A 22,899-nucleotide genomic window follows, 5' to 3' on the forward strand; every position below is an offset into this window, starting at 1 on the left:
GAAGGATACACCCTTCAGGTGGGGGTCGGCAGAGCAGGAAGCATTCGATCGAACGAAACTGCTTTTTGCCGACTCAATTCTGTTGGAAAGGCCTAACGACAGCCTACCTTTTCAGATTTATACGGATGCGTCTTCATATGGATATGGAGCAATTCTATGTCAGACAGATGAAGATAATAAGCGACATGTGATTGCCACAGCTTCTAGGGGACTGTCGCGTACCGAAAGCAACGCATCAATCACGGAACTAGAGATTTCTGCTGTGTACTTCGCACTACAGAAGTTCCGTCAGTATATCTTTAATAGGCAGATAATCATATTTACTGATCATGTAAGCCTAGCGTTTCTGAGTAGATGCAAATTGACGAACTCTAGAATATCTAGATATGTGCACGAAATTTTGGCTCATGATGTGACGATCAGACATATTCCGGGGGCAGACAATATCTTTGGTGATTGTCTCTCTCGTTTGAATTCCAAATCGGGGCTACCGGAAACTATCACCGCCCCCGCGTACGAAATTGCCGTGATGAAAATTGATTCCACGAGGAATGGAGCTCTGACGGGAAAATTTCGGAAAATTGCAGATTTGCAGCAGGAGGATTCCACGATAAGGGCCTTAATGGACAAAGCTAGAGAAATCTCACAGGTGAAAGACGAAGTGTATGGATTGCGCTCTGGTATCTTGTATAAATTGCATGGTAGGGATATCCAGAAGTGGAAGATATACATACCTGCGAGTATGGAGAATGAACTCATAAATAACTTTCACCTATCTATGTGTCACTCCGGGAGTGATAGGATCATTTTAACTATGTCAGAATCATTTTATATTAAGCAACTGTCAAAGAAGGTTAGAAGGGTAATATCTCGTTGCGAGGTCTGCCAGAGGGCGAAACCTCTAAATGTAAGGTATGACAATGTACCACAGGTCATTATCAGGGGTAAAAAGAATGAACTTGTAGCAGTGGACGAACACGGCCCAATGCCCACATCGTCCTTCGGACACAGGTACATATTTGTTACGTACGATGTCTTCACAAAATTTGTAAAGATTTACCCTTTAAGAAATATCTCTAGTAAGTTGTGTGCTGACAAGCTGGTTAGAGATTACATACCGACTTACGGTCCGGTAACAGCGGTGCTCAGTGACAATGTGTCGGTACATAAATCGAAAGTGTTTTGCAAAAGGCTGGAAGATGCGGGCGTGAAGCTGTACAATTGCTCCGCATACTTTCCCAGCGGTAATCCCTGCGAAAGAGCGCTTAGGGATATATCATTGTACCTCCGTATTCTGTGTCACCGAAACCATAAGGACTGGTTTAGGCAATGTGAGGTGATTGAGAGAGTCATGAACCACTCTATCAATCCAACGACCGGAATAGCTCCGATCAAACTTATGTTAGGGATCGATCCCGATCCCATGATAAAGAGTTTGCCGCAGGCAATACAGGAGGGTGAGCCTCCTAGTGATGAACTACTGTGTAAACTAGCTTTCGACCGAGTCAGGAAAAAGGCTGAGTATAGACTCGGTAAAGTTAAAAGATATCGCCACAAATGGGAGCCCACACCCGGCGATCTGGTATTGCTAAGGGACGTGAAGTTATCTTCCGCCCTCAGAGGACGTTACTCACGCATGGAGCTACTGTACAAAGGGCCCTACGAAATTAAAAGTAAATACGGAGACCATACTTTCGAATTGGTAGAAAGAGGAAAAAGTAAACCTGTTGGTAGGTACCACAAGCAACTCTTGCGGCCTTTCAAACAGGAGAGGCTAGGAGGCAGGAATGAGAAAGAGTAGGATGGTTAGTCTCACGCGTACAGCTAGGTGAACCTGTACAGGGCGGCTGGTACAACCAAGCACGCAGAGTGTGTAATTGATCAATTAATAAATAAATGTAAATATGTGAATGAATGGTATTGTACATATGTAAATGTGAATATAAATTGTACATTGTTGTGCTTATTGTGTGAGAGTTGTGTACATAGAAAGGCTTGTGAAGATATATGTATTATTTATTGTAATTGCTTGTAGTGATATTATAATCAGATTGTATTGTAAATAATGTGTTACCGGCTGATAGCGTAGGGGAACTGTGAGGCTAGTTATAGGCAGAAAGCGGGGACATCTCATAACATTGGAAACTCTTTCGGGAATTTCCAACGGTTATGTAGATGGGCATTTGAAGCAGTAATTAGGAGAGGGAGAGACCGATTTATTAGCGAAGTGATATCTCCATATTTTTATTACATGTATTCGCGGGGATGTTCTGGCGACTTCGTTAGAATTAGCTTCCTCACACAGGTGTTTCGTCACTTGTCAGCATCGGACAGATTTAGGGCCACCTTGAGCGGGGTTTCGTATAGACTCGATGAAGCATAAAAGCCGGAGTCGGACTAGACCCGTGGGAAAGATACTGCCAAGCTTGGGTTTTCCAAAGAACGGGTATTCTTGTGAGATATACAAACTAATTAGATGTTATGGGAAATCCAAAGTTTAAATTTAGAGATGACATATTTCGCGCCCAATAAGAAGAGATCTTGGTCCAGCTTATGAGGTCACTTTGGACCAATAGGGAATAGATTTTAGGCCAGTTAGTGACGTAGTTTTTAACCAATAGGATAGTTAGTTTTAGCGTAGGATAGGTTTTTATAAATAAGGGTGACGGGGAGCGGAGATAACGACTACTATTCCGCCGCGGAGCGGAGATCATAAAAACGAGTTCGCATCGTGTCGGCGGCCCTACATACAGGGCACAATAACTACTTCGTTTGGTGTCGACGACTACTATTCCGCTTCGGAGCGGAGATCATCAAAACAACTTTACTTCGTGTCGGCGGCCCTACATACAGGGCAGAATAACTACTTCGTTTGGTGTCGACAGGACTACTATTTCGCTTCGTGTCGTAGTGTACGGGACAGAGTATTGAATTTATAGTATCGGATAGAGCTTATTCAGAGCTGCAACTGAGTCGATACAGAATTGCGACCAACGATTGAATTATAAGTCAGCCGGAAATACATACTCTAGGGTTTACCAAGTGGATACGACAATAAACTTATAGTTTTGAAGTTTACGCTGCCTTTTATTTAAGTAGCCGGCTTGGTATTATTCCCGACATCAACCTACACCACAACCGTACCTCGGCTACCCTGAGTGAATCTCACGCAACATCGAGACGCACCCACCCTCAAATGGCGCCCAACGTGTGGTCACAATAACCACTCACCCTCAAATGGCGTCCAACGTGGGAACCCAATAACGACATCCACCCACACGCTGCTCATGCTCAATATCTCCAGTTAAATTTATAACACACTTAGCATGCTCATTATCCCAAGTTACAGTTATAACACACTGCGCATGCTCAGTGTTCTAAGTTCCAATTTTACCACACTGCGTAAGCTCAGTGCCCTAAGTTACAGTTATAACTCATTTCGCATGTACAGTATTTCAAATTACAACTATAACACACTGCGCATTATCAATACTGTCAGTTTCAGTTTGAACACACAGAGCATGCTCAGTACCCCAAGTTACAGTTTTAATACATTGCGCATCCTCAGTATCCCCAGTTGCTGCGCATGCTCTGTTTCCCACGTTACAGCTATAGCACAAAGCGCACGCCCAGTATTCCAAATTCCAGTTTTAACACACTGCGTATGCTCAGTATTGCCAGGTACACATCTAACACACTACGCATGCTCAGTATCCTAAGTTAGTGTTACAACACAATGCTCAAACTTCCACGTATAACATATTGCGCATACTCATTATGTCCAGTTACTGTTATAAGGCACTGCGTATTCTCAGTATTCAAAATTCAAGTTTTCACACCCTGAGCATGTTCAGTATCCCAAGTTACAGTCATAACACACTGCGCATGCTCAGTATCACACGTTACAGTTATAACACATTGCGTATGTCAGGTATTCTAAGTTCCCGTTTTAACAAACTGCGGCTGCTCAGTATACCAAGTTACATTTATAAAACATTCCCATGCTCAGTAATTCAATTTACAGTTATAGCATACTCCACATGCTCAATATCCCAAGTTGCAATTATAAGACAGTGCCCATGCTCAGTTTCCTACGTTACAGATACAAGTCACTGAGCACGCTCAGTATCACAAGTTACAGTTATAATACACTACGCATCTCAGTATTCAAAGTTCCAGTTTTAACACATTGCTCATGCTTACTATTCCAAGTGACAGTTTTAAGATTCTGCGCGTGCACAGTGTTCCAAGTTACGGTTATAACGTACTGCGCATGCTCAGTATTCGATGTTCCAGTTTTAAAACACAGCGCCTGCTCTGTATCCCATGTTACAGTCATAACACTCTGCGCATGCTTAGTATCCGGAGTTACAGTTATAACAAACACACTGCGCATGGTCTGTATTCTAAGTTACTCTTATAACACACTGCGCATACTCAGTATTCATACTTCCATTTTTAACATACTGCGCATGATCAGTGTCCCAAATTATCTTATATCGCATTGCGCATACACAGTATTCAAGGTTCCGTTCTTCACACACTGCGTATGGTCAGTATCCCAAGTTACATTTATATCAAACTGACATTGTCAATACTTCCAGCTCCAGTTTCAGTAATCCAAGTGACAGTTACAACATATTCCGCAAGCTTAGTATTCCAAGTACTAGTCTTAACACATTGCTCATGCTCAATATTACAACATAAACGTGTTACACAATGCGCATGTTAAGTATTCCAAGCTATCGTTCAACACACTGCGCATGCTCAGTATCACAAGTTCCAGTTATAACAAACTGCGCATGCTCACTATCCTAAGTTACAGTTACAACAAACTGCGCATGTTCGGTATCCCAAAGTACAGAAATAGCACATTGCGCATGCTAAGCATCCTAAGTTACAGATATAACACACTGCGCATGTTCAGTGTCCCAAGTTACAGTTATAAGAACACACCGCGCATACAAGTTCCAGTTTTAAAACACTGCGGATGCTATGTATTCAAAGTTACAGTTTAACACACTGTGCAGGTTAGGTATACTACGCTCTAGTTGTAACATAATGAGCATGCTAATTATTTTAATTTACTAATGTTATTAATTGGTCCAACAGAATAATATCTGTTGGACCAATAGTGAAATTAATATTTATTAAAATTATTTTAAGTTACCTTTATAGCACATTGCGAATGCGCTGTGTTCCAAATTACAGTTATAGGACACTGCCTATGATCAGTATTCCAAGTTACAAATATAACACACTGCGCATGCTCAATAACTCAACTTACAATTAAAACACACTGCGCAAGCTCAGTATTCAAAGTTCCGGTTTTGACACACTGCGTGTGCTCAGTATCCCAATTTACTTACTTACTTACTTATTTACTTTCTTATGGCTTTTAATTAACCCGGAGGTTCATTGCCGCCCTCACATATGTCCCCCATAGGTTCCTATCCTGAGCAGGATTAATCCAGTCCCTACCATCATATCCCACCTTCCTCAAATCCATTTCAATATTATCATCCCATCTGCGTCTCGGATTCCCCAAAAGTCTTATTCCCTCTAGCCTCTTATTGTTAGATTTCGTAGCAAGTTGTTTTTATGGTGAAGGGTTGTTAGCGCTTCGCCAAACCGCCAGACTAGAGGACCACCCCTTATCGGCTGTCCACGACTGATTATTTAATAAATTCGCAGCTACCCGCCATATCTGGATGCCGTCTCCTCTACCCGCAACCTGAGGACGTGCCATGCCGTGGTGATAGGGACCCAAAATATATGACATTATCCCGATTTACAGATATAATACACTTCTCACTAGTAGTTCCAGTCTTAGCACATTGCTTATGTGCAGTATCCCAAGTTACAGTTATAGGTCACTGCGCATGCTTAGTATCCCAAGTTACAGATATAGCACAAAGCGCATGCTCTATATCTCAAGTTACAGTTATAAGACGATGTGCAAACCCAGTATCCAAAGTTCCAGGTTTAACACACTGCGCATGCTCAGCATGCCAAGTTACAGATATAACACATTGCCCAGTTTTTACACATTGCCCATGCTCAGTATCCCAAGTTACAATTATAACACACTATGCATGCTCAGTATCTCAATTTACTCTTATGTCACACTGTGCATTCTCAGTATTCAAAGTTAGAGTTATAACGAATTGCGCATGCTCAGCATCCTACGTTACAGTTGCAACAGACTGCGCATGCTCAGTATCGCAAGTTACAGATATAACACAGTGCGCATGCTCAGTATTCCAAGTTACAGTTATAACACACCGTGCATACACAGTATTCCAAGTTCCAGTTTTAACACACTGCGCATGCTCAGTATCCAAAGTTACACTTTTAATACACTGCGAATGCTAGGTATACCAAGTTCCATTCTTTACATAACGCTCATGCCATTTTTTTTTTTTTTTTAAGTTACAATTATAACATTTTGCACATGCTCAGTATTCCAAGTTAAAGTCATAGCAAACTGCGCAGGCTCAGTATCCCATGTTAGAGATATAATACACTGTGCATGCTCAATATCTCAAGTTACAGTTATAACACATTGCGTAAGCTCAGTATTCAAAGTTCTAGATTTAACACATTACGCATGCTCAGTATCCCGAGTTATAGATATAAACTACTGCGGGTTACAAGTTCCAGTGTTAACACATTGCTCATGCTCAGTATACAACGTTACAGTTATAACACACTGCGCATGCTCAGTATTCTAAGTTCTAGTTTTAACATATTGCTAATGATCAGTATCCCAAGTTACAGTTATAATAGTTATAATACATTGCTCATGATCAGTACTCTTGGTTTTACAAGTAAAGAACCTTCGTTGCAGGGTTGGGTTCAGGAAGCCATAAATCTGACTGACACGCTCACCCAATTAGTGAAACTGTGGAAAAAGACACCGCCAGGAGACCGCCGAGAATGCTGTGTTGTGAATTTTCAATTTTTGAAAGAATCCAACCAGTTGCAAAAGAAAATAATTTAAAGAATCAAGCCAAGCGCAAACGTGGCAACAGCTGAAAGTTTTAGCAAGTCTACTGGCCTGTCAATCACTGTCATCTGTGTAGAAGTGGTATGAGGCCAGGGTTCTTTACTTGTGGAGCCGAGAGTATCCCAAGTTACAGTTATAATATATTGCGCATGCTCAGTATGCCAAGTTACACATATAACACACCGCGCGTGCACAATATCTGAAGTTACATTTATAACACACTGCGAATGCTCAATATCCAGTGTTAGAGATATCATACTGCGCATTACAAGTTCCAGTCTTAACAAATGGCTCATGCTCAGTATCCAAAGTTAAAGGTTTAACTCATTGCGTATGCACAGTATTCCAAGTTAAAGTTATAACACATTGCGCATTCCCAGTGTCCAAAGTTACAGATGTAACACACTGCTCATGCTCAGTATCCCAAGTTACAGTTATAACACACTGCGCATGCTCAGTATTCCAAGTTCCAATTTTAACACACTGTGCATTAGCAGTATCGCAAGTTACACTTATTACAAACTACTAATTCTCAGTATCCGAAGTTACAGGAAAACACCGCGCATGCGCAGTATCCTAATTTACTGTTATAACACATGGCGCAATACTTAGTAATCAAAGTTCCACTTATAACACATCGCGCATGCTCAGTGTTCCTAGTTACTGTTACAACGCACTCCGCACTGCTCGGTTTTCAAAATTCCAATTTTAACACACTGCACATAGTGAGTTTCCAAAGTTACAGTTATAACACACGGCGCATTCTCAGTATTCCAAGTTCCAGATTTAACACATTGCTCATGCTCAGAATGTCAAGTTACAGTTATAACACATTGCGCATTATCAATACTCGCAGTTCCAAGTTCAACACACTACACATGCTCAGTATTTCTAGTTCTAGTTTTAACACATTGCTCATGCTGCTTATCCCAACTTACAGCATTAATACACAGCGCATGCTCAGTATCCTAAGTTGCAGTAATAGCTCACTGCACATGCCTAGTACCCCAAGTTATTGTTGTAACACACTGCAAATGCCTAGTATTCAAACATCCAATTTTAAAACTCTGCGCATGCGTAGTATCCAATGAGACAGTTGCAACGCAGTGTGCATGCTCATGTATCTCAAGTTCCAGTTTTAACACTTTGCTTATTCTCAGTATCCCAAGTTACAATTATGACACACTGCGCATGCTCAGTATTCCCAGTTTCAGTTTTAGCACATTGCTCATGTTCAGTATCCCAGGTTACAGTTGTAACACACTGCGCATGCTCAGTGTTCCATGTTCCAGTTTTAACACATTTCTCATGCTCAGAATCCCAAGTTACACTAATAGCACACTGCACATGCTCTGTATCCCAAATAGGAATTGTAACAACTGCCCATGCTCAGTATCCATAGTTACAATAATAACACACTGCGCAATCTCAGTATGTCAATTTACAGTTATATTACACTGCGCATGCTCAGTATTCAAAGTTCGAGTTTTAATACACTGCGCATTCTCAGTATCCCAAGTTACAGTTATAACATACTGTGCATGCTCAGTATCCCAAGTTACAGTTATAACACAGTGCGTATGCTCAGTATTCCAATTGATATTTATAACATTTATTACGCATGCTCAGTAGCCGAGTTCCAGTTTTATCACTGCTAATGCTCAGTATCTCAAGTTACAGTTGTAACACACTGCGCATGATCAATATCTCAAGTTACTGCTATAACGAATTGTGCATACTCTGTATTCGAAGTTACATTTATCAGCCGTTGCGCTTATTCTCTATCCCAAGTTACAGTTATAATGCATTGCGCATTAACAGTATTCAGATTTCCAGTTTTAACACACTGCGCATGCTCACTAACCCAAGTTACAGATAAAATACATTGAACATATTCCAAGTTCCAGTTTTAACACGTTGCTCATGATCTGTACCCCAAGTTGCAATTATAATACATTACACATGTTCAGTATCCCAAGTTACAGTTATAACAAACTGCGCTTACTCAGCATCCCATGTTCCGGGTTTAACACTTTGCGCGTGCTCATTACCCAAGTTACAGTATAACATACTGAGCATGCTCAGTATTCCAAATTACAGTTATAACACACTGCGCATACTCAGTATCCCAAGTTACATTTATAACACACTGCGCATGCTCAGTATCCCAAGTTACAGATATAACACACTACGCATGCTCAGTTTTCCTAGTTCCATTTTTAACATACTGTATCCCAAATTCCAGTTGTAACACACTGCGCATGCTCAGTATTCCAAGTTCGAGTTTAATACACTGCGCATGCTCAGTTTTCCAAGTTCCATTTTTAACACATTGCTATTTCTCAGTATCCCAAGTTACAATTATAAGTCACGGCGCATGCTGAGTATTACTGAGCATGCTAGCATTCCAAGTTCCCTTTTTTTAACACACTGCGCATGATCAGTATCCCAAATTATAAATATAACACTCTGCCCATGCTCAGTATTCCAGTTACACTTATAAGACACTGCGCATGCTCAGTATCCCAAGTTACAGTTATAACCTTAGACAATTATAAAGACCTCAAACTCCGTGTATTACCATAGTCTAGTATATAGTCACTAAGCTTCAGTTGGGTGGGTGCTAGGAACAGAAGACTGTGCCGGTAGTATTTCGCTTTATGTGTAATGAGGAGATATTAGTGGTCGTAGTTTTTAGCAACTATCTCTGTATGCATATTTACTCGTACTTATTGAGCTTTGTGACTGTAATATATACTAGAATGTGTTTTTACTTTCGAAACGCTATTGACGCGACATTAAGGCACATGGCGGCAAAAATCGGAACTATTTGTCGTTTTACAAGCCCGATCGGAATTACATACATCCTTTATACCGTCATGATTAATGTAGTCAGAACGGTATTACAGGTATCCATTATACCAAATATATTGCTAGTATTTTTCAGATTATTTCCCAGAAGATCGCGTAATGGTTCATCAGTTTAAATGAAATGTTTAACCACAATATGCATACCACATTTTAGTTTAACAAAGTGACAATATGGATATGAAGATATTGCTTGAACATCAAACTGAAAACCGTTGAGAACACATTCCATTTCCTTAATACATTCATATAACTCTTTTACTTAAATTAATTTGTGAAATGTGATTGTCACAATTTTGTTTTGTTACATTTTACTAGAAATATGTAATTGAGATAGAGTATGTGAATGGAATAGAATATCTCTCTAAAGCACCTCAAGCACTATTTTTAAAGAATAATTTTTGGTATAATTTATTGAAAAAATTAATTTTTAATTCTCAGAAAACAGTCGAAGTTATACATTTTAAATTTTTAACAGTATTTGTTGACTCTTGACTCTCAACAGAGTAAGGTTCAAATAATTGTCTCAGAAAGGTCAATCATTACCTTAGATATTTATATCACAAGTATTCTTATTATAACACACATTTACTGCCTTAGTATACAAGGGAATGAAGCAATGCGCGCAGCACAATTTGATAACAATTTTGAGGTAATAACTATTTTATACGATGGGACTGAGGCACATTTGCATGAAGGGAATACTGTAGATGCAGCTAGAACAGAAATCCCTCACAGCATTTTACACATTGGACATTTTGCACTTTGAATATTTTAAACTTTGGACATTTTTAAATTGGACATTATTGCTTTGGACAATTTACACATTGGACATTTTGCTTAAAGAATAATATATTTTTCTTCGGAGAGTTTTGTGATGGACACTATTGCTTTGAACATTTTGAACTTTGGACATTTTTGTATTGGACATTTTACAAATTAGATATTTTTGTATAGGATATTATTGTTTTGGACATTTTATACATTGGACATTTTAAACATTGGACATTTTGACAAATAATATTTGAGGATAAAAATTCGCTCCGGCGCCGGGGATCGAATCCGGGTCCTTGGTTCTACGTACCAAGCGCTCTGACCACTGAGCTACGCCGAATTCAATCCACAGCACTGGACCGAACCCTCCTCCTTCAATGTTTCCCTTTGTGGCCTGACTCCAAATTAGGCATATATGTTGTCAACTGCTGTGGATTGAATTCGGCGTAGCTCAGTGGTCAGAGCGCTTGGTACGTAGAACCAAGGACCCCGATTCGATCCCCGGCGCAGGAGCGATTTTTTCTCCTCAAATATTAATTGTCAATATTACAGATATTATTGTGTACGACAAATTGATAAATCTGTAATATTGGACATTTTGCTTAAAGAATAATACATTTTTCTTCGGAGAGTTTTGTGTTGGACACTATTGCTTTGGACATTTTTGTATTGGACATTATTGCTTTGGACATTTTACACATTGAACATTTTGCTTAAAAAATTATACATTTTTCTTCGGAGAGTTTTGTGTTGGACACTATTGCTTTGGATATTTTGCAATTTCGACATTTTTGTATTGAACATTATAGTTTTTTACATTTTACACATTGAACATTTTGCTTAAAAAATTATACATTTTTCTTCGGAGAGTTTTGTGTTGGACACTATTGCTTTGGATATTTTGCAATTTCGACATTTTTGTATTGAACATTATAGTTTTTTACATTTTACACATTGAACATTTTGCACTTTGGGAATTTTTGTATTGGAAATTATTGCTTTGGATATTTTACACAATGGACATTTTTCTTAAAGCATAATACATTTTTCTTCGGAGAGTTTTGTGTTGGACACTATTGCTTTGGACATTTTGTTTTGTATTGGACATTGTTTTTGACATTTTACACACTGAACATTTTGCACTTTGGACATTTTTGTATTGCACATTATTGTTTTGTACATTTTACACATTGGACATTTTGCACTTTGGACATTTTTATATTGGATATTATTGTTTTGGACATTTTACACATTGGACATTTTGCACTTTGGGCATTTTAAACATTGCACATTTTGCTTAAAGTATAATACATTTTTAACTTCGCTCTAGAATATGCCATTAGGAAAGTTCAGGATAACACACAGGGTTTGGAATGGAACGGATTACATCAGCTTCTTGTCTATGCGGATGACGTGAATATGTTAGGAGAAAATCCACGAACAATTAGGGAAAACACGGAAATTCTACTTGAAGCAAGTAAAGCGATAGGTTTGGAAGTAAATTCTGAAAACACTAAGTATATGATTATGTCTCGTGACCAGAATATTGTACGAAATGGAACTATAAAAATTGGAGATTTATCTTTCGAAGAGGTGGAAAAATTCAAATATCTTGGAGCAACAGTAACAAATATAAATGACATTCGGAGGAAATTAAACGCAGAATAAAATAATATGGGAAATGCCTGTTATTATTCGGTTGGTAAGCTTTTGTCATCATCTAGCCTGCTGTCAAAAAATCTGAAAGTTAGAATCTATAAAACAGTTATATTACCGGTTGTTCTGTATGGTTGTGAAACTTGGACTCTCACTTTGAGAGAGGAACAGAGATTAAGGGTGTTTGAGAACAAGGTTCTTAGGAAAATATTTGGGGCTAAGAGGGATGAAGTTACAGAAGAATGGAGAAAGTTACACAATGCAGAACTGCACGCACTGTATTCTTCACATTAAATCCAGACGTTTGAGATGGGCAGGGCATGTAGCACGAATGGGCTAATCCAGAAATGGTTATAGAGTGTTAGTTGAGAGGCCGGAGGGAATAAGACCTTTGGGAAGGCCGAGACGTAGATGGGAGGATAATATTAAAATGGATTTGAGGGCGGTGGGATATGATGGTAGAGACTGGATTAACCTTGCTCAGGATAGGGACCGATGGCTGGCTTATGTAAGGGCGGCAATGAATCTCCGGGCTCCTTAAAAGCCATAAGTAAGTATTATTATTATTATTATTATTATTATTATTATTATTATTATTATTATTATTATTATTATTATTAGCTTGAATTGATAGCATGAATCCTATTGCTTCTGAATGATTTATTTGTGTAAATAGGCTACTAGCAGTATTATTATTGATATTTTTGTTGGAATTAAAATTTTAATTTCAATGGTTAGTTTATTTAAAATATTAATTTTTTTGAAGTAATGGAAAAGTATAATATTTTTTCTCTCAAATTAAAAAAAAAAAAGATTACTTATTTTTTGTTAGTTTTATTAGGCCTACTTCCTAAGATGGATTCCCCTTTATAGGCCTACCTTACTTCGCATTAGTGAGTTCGAAACTAGAATATGATCTATTTCCTGGAATTCTTTTACAACTGACGTGATAAAATTAGGAAGTATCCAAAGCATATTCACATTACTATGTTCGTATAAATTTCTGCCCAACCACTAGAGGAACGAGAAAGAGTGTGATTTCCTCATGTGTCGCAGTTTGCATTCTGGACGTGAATATCTTGACACCTTCCTCTTTATAAGGTTCTTAAAAGTATCTGTGAATCCTACACAAACAATGTTAGCTTACGTATTCCCATGAAAGGCTTGACAAATATGAATATCTCCTGGCAAGGAGTACGAAAAACAGTTCCATGTCATGCCAGTATCAATGCACGCGGGACACGTAGTGTCTCCCAGACTTCTCTAGGAGTAGATTAAAAATTCCTTATTTTATTGTTATAAGTCAGGACAATAAAGCTAAAATATTCCGACAGTATAACAATTCGACTCATAAATATTATAATGCTGGATTAAAAATATTCTCTAATAGACTACATTATAGCTGACTCGAAATGAGAATTTACATTTATTGAAAGGATTTAACTTTACGTTACAAACATTTAAATATAATAAAAAGAACACAAAGTAATGGAAAAGAAACAAATAAAAGATGGTATGTAATAAAGAAAGAATTAATAACAAACGAGTATATGGATTGTTGGACGAATGAGTGGATGGATGGATTATGAAAGGGAATGAGTGAGTGATTGGATGGGAAGATGAATGGATAATTGAATGAGTTTGTAGATGAATGGGACGATGAATCATTGAGTGGGGAATGGAAGAGTGGATGAGAGGGTGAATAGACAAGTATATAAAAGGTTGAGTGAATGGGAGGATGAATGGGAAAATGAATGCATATGTGATTGGATGAAAGAAAAAATAAGTAGATGATGGGATGAATGGAATAATGGGTAAAGAATTGGAATGGACAAGTGGATGGGAATTTTAATGAATGAGTGGATGAATAGCGAGTGAGTGGGAGGATGAATGAATATGTAGATGAATTGATAGTTTGATGGGAGGATGAATTGATGAAAGGACGAGTGAATGAATAATTGGGTATATGGGAGAAAGGATAGATAAGTGCTAGTTAGTTGGATGACCCATTCAGCCACTCACCTATGCTTACATGTATAAATTTATTCATACACTCTCTCTTGCAGATCTATTCATACATCTATAAATTTATTTATCCACTCACCCGTTTATTCATTCATCTACTCATTTCCGATGCATGATTGAATGAAGGAGCACATGATGGATGTATCAATAGATGAGTGGACGAGTGGATGGATTGGAAAGTGGATGAGTGCTGGGTAGATGAATGTATGAATGATGAGTAAATGGATTGATGAATGAATGAATAAATTAATTAATGAGTGAGTGAATTAATTAATTAATTTATTAATGGGTGGATGAATGGATGAGTGTAAGATTGGGTGGGTGGGTGAGTGGATGGAGAGGGGTAGATGAAGAATTGAGTGGATGGGTGGACGAGTGGATGAATGTGTGGGCAGATAGTTGGGTGAATAAGTGGATGATGTAGGCCTATGAGCTAATGAACAAATAAGTAGGTGAGTGGGTGGATGCTGAGATGGTTGGATAGATTGATGATTTAATGATTAAATGAGTAGATAGGCCTAAGTAGATAAATAAATAAATAGTTCAATTTTTTTAACAAATAGGTGGACGGAGGATAGGATAGACCAGTAAATGGATTTCATTTAAAAAAAGAATACGAAAGAGTATAAAAGTTTTGCTACTATAACTAACGGTTTAATTAATCTTACTCCCTGTGTCTATATGCTGCATTGTGCTGAATTCCTTCTTCTTGTGCTTGTGGAGACACCATTGAAATTTCGAAGCACATTGCTCTGGCTGTTGTAGATATTTCCGCACAACCTTTACAAATGAAACACTTTTTGAACAGTGGTCTTGTTGTCGGAGGCAGAAGCTGTGCTGGTTTAGTAGATTCAACCCCTCTTCTCTATGGGGGTGATGTATGCGTGCTACAGCCCTTTCTTCACCCTATTAACTCTTCCTTGCCACCATTCTTCTTTTCACCCTCTGTCTTAGACAGCCGTCTGCTAGTTCTACAATTGTTTCCTAGGAGATGCCAGCTCTTTCCTCATCAAGCCTTATTTCTCAAGTCACATAAAAGCTTATGTCAGAGAGAAGTAGGGCGTCTGGGGAAGTCCGTGGATCGAATGTTCGGGGAGGCTAGCACACTACAGCTTTCTTAAAAAACTATAGTAACTATATTCCCTATACTGTATCATAATAAATCCCTAACAAATTCTATCTCAGATCAAGACGGAAAAATGACACAGACCTATTAACCTACATTCATTTTACTTTTAAATTTAAAAAATTAGCAAAACATTTTTCTTCTAAATTTTTCTTATACCATTAAATTACTTTGTTTGTAATATTTAGGCTCTCGTCTAAAATATCCTTGGAATAGTTATAATAACTAGGTAATTCTAATTAAGAGAATAACTCTAAAACTGAAGACGTCAGCTAATAGTAGCCTATAACTTAATGAAAGATTTTAATTAATTATATATAGCCTATATATCGTCGCCTGAATGCAAGAACTAGGTAACTTGATTTTCCATATTTTGTGACATCGCCTATTTACTTATTTATTGCACTAAGGAATATGTCTCGTTTTCTTTTACCTATTTGTTATATTGGAAAATAGATGTCGCTGGTATCGTTCGATCAGTTACCTAGATCCTGGATTACATTTTGTGCGATTTTTGCTATGCTATAAAAGAGGTAACTAAAAAACGCAAATTTCGAGTTACCTAGTTCTTGCATTCAGGCGACGATATTATATATATATATATATATATATATATATATATATATATAAGTGCTTCAATATATATCATCACCACCACCATCATAATCATCATCCTCATCACCATCACCATTATTATAATCGTCATCGTAGCTATTGTCTTCGTTACCACCAAGGAAAGAATCCTTATGATCGGTTCTGCTAAAAAGAAATGTTGGTCATTTTCTCACTTTTTTCGACAATATTCAACATCTCCTTTATAATTATATGGGTTTATATAATTTACAGATTTTTATGAATGTCTTGTATGATATATTCATAAAATATTTTCTTCCCATTACTGAAATACAGTCTGCTTACCTAACTCTGGAGAAATAAAACTATTATCTCATAATATTCTGTAATTTAGGGTGCATTAGAAGGAATGATGAACGGAAGAAAAGTTCGGGGCAGAATAAGATACCAGATGATAGACAATATTAAGATATATGGATCATATGAGGAATTTAAGAGGAAGACGGAAAGTAAGAAATATTGCAGAATGCTGGGTTTGAAATGAAAGATCTGCCCTTGGCAGGAAACTGTGAACGAATTAGTATTAGACCTAATTTAATAATGGTCAATTCTATTAAAATTGCCAGTCGAAAATTTTTTTGAAGTGATAATATCATGAGAGAAGAAAATTAGCTTTAACTTCCATTTAATTCAGAGAATACGAATGTATTGGCTCTTTTATTTGTTTCTTATTTATTTTTCGTGATGTAAATTTATTGGTATTGGAATTACTATGACCACACAATGTAAATAGTCAAAGTTAGTGCTGTTTATAAAATTCAAAGGAGAAATAGGGCCTAATGATTTGGTTTATTTTTCAACGACGGGTAAGTTTACATTTATTCTTCCACATGAATTTCAAGTGTTGCCATCAATAAGTAACATGGCGAAATTCTTTATCACTATGCTGCCGTCAGCGTGGTCTCTGGTAGATGACGGTAATTGGGTCTACGCTGCACCAGTATGGTCATTATTAATGAATTAATTGGTGAAATGTCAGTAATTCTGCACCAAACATTGTCTTTATGCACCAAAAACATAACTTGATCTCATCGGGCGTCCTGAATTACATAAAGTCGATCTCTGATAAAGCTGTGATTAAAACGCAGCTTTGGCAGTGCAATTAATCTGTTTATAATTTGAGAGGAACTAGGTGGGATGAACCTATTGAGAGTACAAACACCTCCTTTTTTTTCCGCAAATTATTGTAGTAGTAAATTATTACTGATCAAGATAAACATTTATAAAGTTCACTATTATTATCGATTAATAAACGATACATTTTCCATCTTCGTGCAGCAAGTTGGGAAACAAAATGAGTGGATTGAATATGAAAATAATTTAGAGGAGTATTAAATTCAAATATTAACATTGTTGGTTTGTTCACAGCAATAAAAGAAGCTAAGAAAGACTTACGAGATAATATAGGAATGACAATTTCAACAAAACGAAATCTGTAGTTATGAGAGAAAATGACATATCAATAATTCGCTCCAAAATAGTAATATTTAGTAAAATAATAGAGTATGTTAATTTATTTGAATATTTTGGTAATATAATTTCAAGCATTGCAAAATCACAGGACATGAAAGATAAATTTAATGATTTAACAAAAGCAAATAGCATTCATTCATTTCATTCATAGTTTTCTGCCCAACGGCAGGTCTTTCACTACAAACCCAGCATTCTCCAATCTTTCCTATTTTCCGGCTTCCTCTTACATGATCCATATATTATCTTAATGGCATTTAGAAAATTTATACAAAAATATCTTACATAGGCTTACTTCTAAGGTTATAAAAATACTTTCAAACTACTAGCTTCATTTCATGCATCTGGAACTTGGATCACTTGAACCCTACAGAACAAAGATAAGAAACGGTTAAGAGCTCAACAAACTAAATTTCTTAGATCTTTAGAGGTCTTCACGCGAGCATATTATGTTATAAATTAATTTATAAGAAGTAGATTAGAAGAAAAGAATATTGTAGAAGACACTGAAATATAGGTAAAAAAAAACTCCTGCTAATATAGACTCAAAGTAAAAATGATTATGCGGGAACAGAACGAAGGTAGTTGGACCAATTTCAGATTTTGTAACTGTAAAAATTTTTAGTCCTAGCAAAAGTCATGAGGTTCAATCCTTGAATTGCACAAATTGTCTGACTCAAAAGGTTCATAAATTGCTTTAGGCATCACGTACAACACGACTAGGGGTAGACACTTTTCATGGAAAATGTTTAACTCGCAGCGCTTGTATTTTAGTTTTAATAATGATTGAAAACAGCTAAAGTAATAAATAGATATAAACGGGTTGATTGATTATTATATTGGTTCATACGATGCTTTTGAGTAAAGAAACATTAATTTCCAATACGCATATCTCTCCCAAGATAGTTAATGGCTCTCAGTTAGAGTAATGGGTTCTATGAATATTTCGACTGCCTGTGAGGGTTCGATCCCAGGTTTTTCTTTTCGTACTTCGATAGCAGGAGATTCTAGAAGGTTCCAGTTAATACTACTTTAATACGAAAATATATAATCGATGAAACATCTTATGTTCCACATCGGTAGCTATAAAAGCTTGAGTCCTGCCTTCGGTAATTATTCACAGTTCGAATCTCTGAAAATCGTGACAGTAAAAGTGAATGATAGCGACAGAAGCTTAATATAAGATATTCCAGCAAACAAAACATGTCGACATGTCCAGCTCCATGCGGGTTGCCATTAATCTCATATATCGTAGACCGTTTGGAACGTCAAAATCAGAATACAACGTTTTTCATGGTCTACTCAGGTTGTGATGTTCTCATGGCAGTGTGGCTTGAAGTGACATAGGGTCTACTCAAAATATCTTTAAATAAATGAGTAATTTGTATTAAAACTCTACGCTGCCTGTTCTTTACAGGTACCTTCTTATTATGCCCGTTATTTATTCCCAATGAAAAAAAAAAACAAATTAATTTGAGGTATTGAAGATAATTTACGTATTATGAAATAATACGAGAAGAGCAAATTACTCGATAAAACTCTATCCAATAAAAAAACGCGACTGTAAGAAACGTTGGAAAGCCGAACGAAAATAAATAAATTAACATAGCCGATTGACTACACATGCTTACTATAAAATTATCACACGAAAACTAAAATTCATAACATCTACGTGACAATGTCAGTGGACGTTATACACATTCCTCATTCCGCCTGCGCAACCATTAAATACCTCCCACATATCTGGACTGATATTTGGGCTGCCTAAACATTAATAAAAGGCTTGAATCATATGCTCCAAACACTATAGAAAGCTTGACAGATTTCCCGTAATGCAGAAAGGTTGGCCAGAGACTACAAGATGACGAACGATCACGAAGCAGTGGCAGAATTACAATTGCAGGATGGACTAAAATAACTGAAAAAAACATATCCCGCCTCTCCTGATAATAAAAAAAATGTCACAGGGTCTAGACCCGAAAATAATACCTTAGAGCAGAAGCCATCAGCTGACTGACCTACAGTTGGTTCTTCATTTACGACTAGAGACGTTCCAAGTTAGTAACAATCGCAAATTCTCAACTGTAGATTAATAATGCAAGAATATTTCGGATGTCAAATAGCCTATAGGACATTTTCAAGTTATTACGAAGTCGGAAAACTATTTGGCAAGTTAGCAATGAAGGAAGCAGATACGAGTTTAGCGTGAAAGATAATGCCTGCAGGACGCGCACCGCTCGATTGTTTAGCGTTGGCTCTGCCTTGGTGGTCGCACAGTATCCTGAAGCAGTTACGGAAACTTGGAATGGGTCTCACTGGTATAATTGTATTGGCCCTGGGCCTTGGGGGACGAGGGTGATGGGTGATAACGAGACATTAACCACGATTCCGCAGCAGTGTGGGGCGTGGGCGGAACAGCCGTGTCCTCCATACACTGGACTTCCACTAACAGACGGAGAATATGTGCAATATCTAGCACCAGCAATACAATTTCTCCCCTTATCGCATAAGATACGCATTGAGGCCGGCCGCACGTACAGGCCGAAATATGTTGCAGACAAATGAATTTGAGCTCACGAGAAACGCCCAGTGGACTTCAACAAAAGCAACCCTACATACACACTCGAATTATAAACTTAATCAAGCTGTTTCTGCACCTAAACTAATATAATGTATTATAAACTTAACCATTTTACCTAATCTAACTCATCCAGCTGTACATTCCTACCAAGTCAACACAAATAATTTTACTTGCGCGTCATACAAGTGTAATTATCTCACGTAAAATATATGAAAACTTTATAAACACTCACAATACAATGCTAAATCTAATAAATGAGTGGTTTAGTGAAAATAAACCTGCACTTAATGCCGATATAACCAGTCATCAAATTTAATGTATGTAAATTAATAGTGTCCAGTTTTCCTATAATATTAGATGAAATGGAACTCATCTCAAAGAATCTATATGTAAAAACTTTCTCGGGTTTGTAACGGAATAATCACTTGAACTATAAAACAGACATATACTCTTTTCGCTGTAAAAAAATCCTAATGTAAACACAAGCACGTGGCTGTCATACCCGTGATTGGGTCCCAGCAGAAACATTCACACGACGCAGAAAAATATAGTCCCGTATTTGGAAACTATAACCTTGTATTATTTAAAAATAAAAATTTAATTCTAGTTATTAAATACGATGAAAGATATAACTTCACTCATATGTAAAGCACTATATAAAAGAAAAGCTACTTTTATATTTTGTTATTTACGTTGTAAGCGGATGAATACCGGTACTAAGAGTAATACCAAGGTAGTCTGTTCTTGTAATATATAGGCGTCACTTGAGCTTGTTCTCGTGAGCACGTGATAGTATGGGTTCTCTATCCTCAATGTTGTGGATACCAGTACTAAACATGAGTGGAAACCCTCTCTAAAACCGAGAGAAAGAAATAGTGTTGAATGTACTTATATAGTAAGTTAAGTGAGTTGAATCCAAGATCTACTTTGTCGAGTAACGGGAAATGTTTAACATGAAACATAATGTACAACTGTGGGCGGGATCTCTACTGAGAATCTCTGGCGCCAAACCTCGGCCAATCAAGCCTCACTTCAGTCACTTGCGATTGTTTACAGTAGGATTATTCTTATAACGAAAAGATTATAGAATATAATGCTTCTAAATTGAGATCTTTCTGTTATGCATTAAGAGCCTTATCTTCTATTGGCGATATAAATACGTATAAAATGGCATATTTTGCATATTTTCGTTCTATAATGAAATATGGATTAATATTCTAGTACAATTTATCCGAAACTAAACTTATTTTTGTTTTACGGAAGGAAGCCCTTAGGGTAAAGACAGGTGTACATAAAAGAATACCATATGAAAAGATTTTCCTTAATGTAGAAATACTGACCTTATCTTGGAGTACATTCTTTCCCTGACGGTGTTTTAGGTTAGAAACCAAGTTATATTTATTACTAGGCTTCGTATTCCAGCTACCTAAAGACTGAAGTTAAAGACGCTTGGGTATATAGTACGCCGAACACAGGTAATGCAACGGATAAGGGTATAAACAAACAGGTCGACGCTGTGTGTTTGTGGAGTACAGTCAACTCCCGGCATTCTGAAGCTATACTAGTAAACACACGCTTGAACCGTGATGTTCATTTTCGTCGTGATCTTTACAGTGAATAATAGTGTGCATTCGTAAGTTACGGAACTTGAACATATGCGGATGTCACTTGAAATGATTTTATATTACAAGAAATTCTTTCAATAACTGGCGTTCAAAGATATCTGACCTATGATTTTGTGATCGCGCAAGCGAATTTTCCAACCACGGGATAAGTCAGAACCAAAGATAGAAAAAACTGACAAATTTTGAAAGAGTTCTGCTAATTCTCAATAGGTGGCATCATTAATGGGGGCCATTAAAAAGGTGCCAGGGAAAATTATTATGTAGATTAAACATAAAGTATTCTCATAATTGACAATATCAGCAGTTTCCAACTATTTTACAATGAATAAAGTGGTATGAAAAATTGAATTCTATAATGCGCGTATATCTATGTACGACTGTTATCATCGCCATCTATTTATAGAAGTAATGACTAAAAAAGCTACACTTAAACAACAAATTATCGATCACTATCGATTAATGGGGTCAGATATTTTTTAGTGTCGTGTATATGACGTTATTGTGCATGATGTAGTACAAGATATTCCTATTGTCTGATATTTTTTTGTATTTCATTAGGATATTGCATATGTCGCTTATCACTCAAAACTCACTAATTTTCTATGTACTTTTATAGAAATTCCCTAAAATGTAGATTATTTAATTTATTATACATTTTGATTACACAATTTATTAATTGGGATGTTGGCACTGAACATCATGATAGGCTACACAAATCCAAGCTAAACGTCGAGTTAATAATTTCATAACATTCAGATTTTGATAGTACTGGTTCTTTTAGATTACGTCCAACACACTTTCTGTGCCTCTTGGTATTGCAGTGTCTTTCAGTGCACTGTTTTTGTCACGTTTATGTTTATTTTTCACTTTTATATGTAATTTTGTCTATATTGACAGTGAAAATATTAGTTTAAAATATCCTCAACTATGCCCTGCAATATTACACGCTTGAGCATCTTACCCAAGGCATTTTACCTCTGCAATGAACCTTCAATCAGCTAGGCCTACATTTGATCCCAAGACACTTTCAATGATTGTAATATAAATATTTCAGAATTGCCCAAATTATTTATGCCCAAATTATTTTTTATTAAAAAGTTGGTGTTTCTTATATATTCCTACTTATTGACAT

This window comes from Periplaneta americana, chromosome 4 (assembly GCF_040183065.1).
Source record: "Periplaneta americana isolate PAMFEO1 chromosome 4, P.americana_PAMFEO1_priV1, whole genome shotgun sequence".
NCBI classification, from domain to species: domain Eukaryota; kingdom Metazoa; phylum Arthropoda; class Insecta; order Blattodea; family Blattidae; genus Periplaneta; species Periplaneta americana.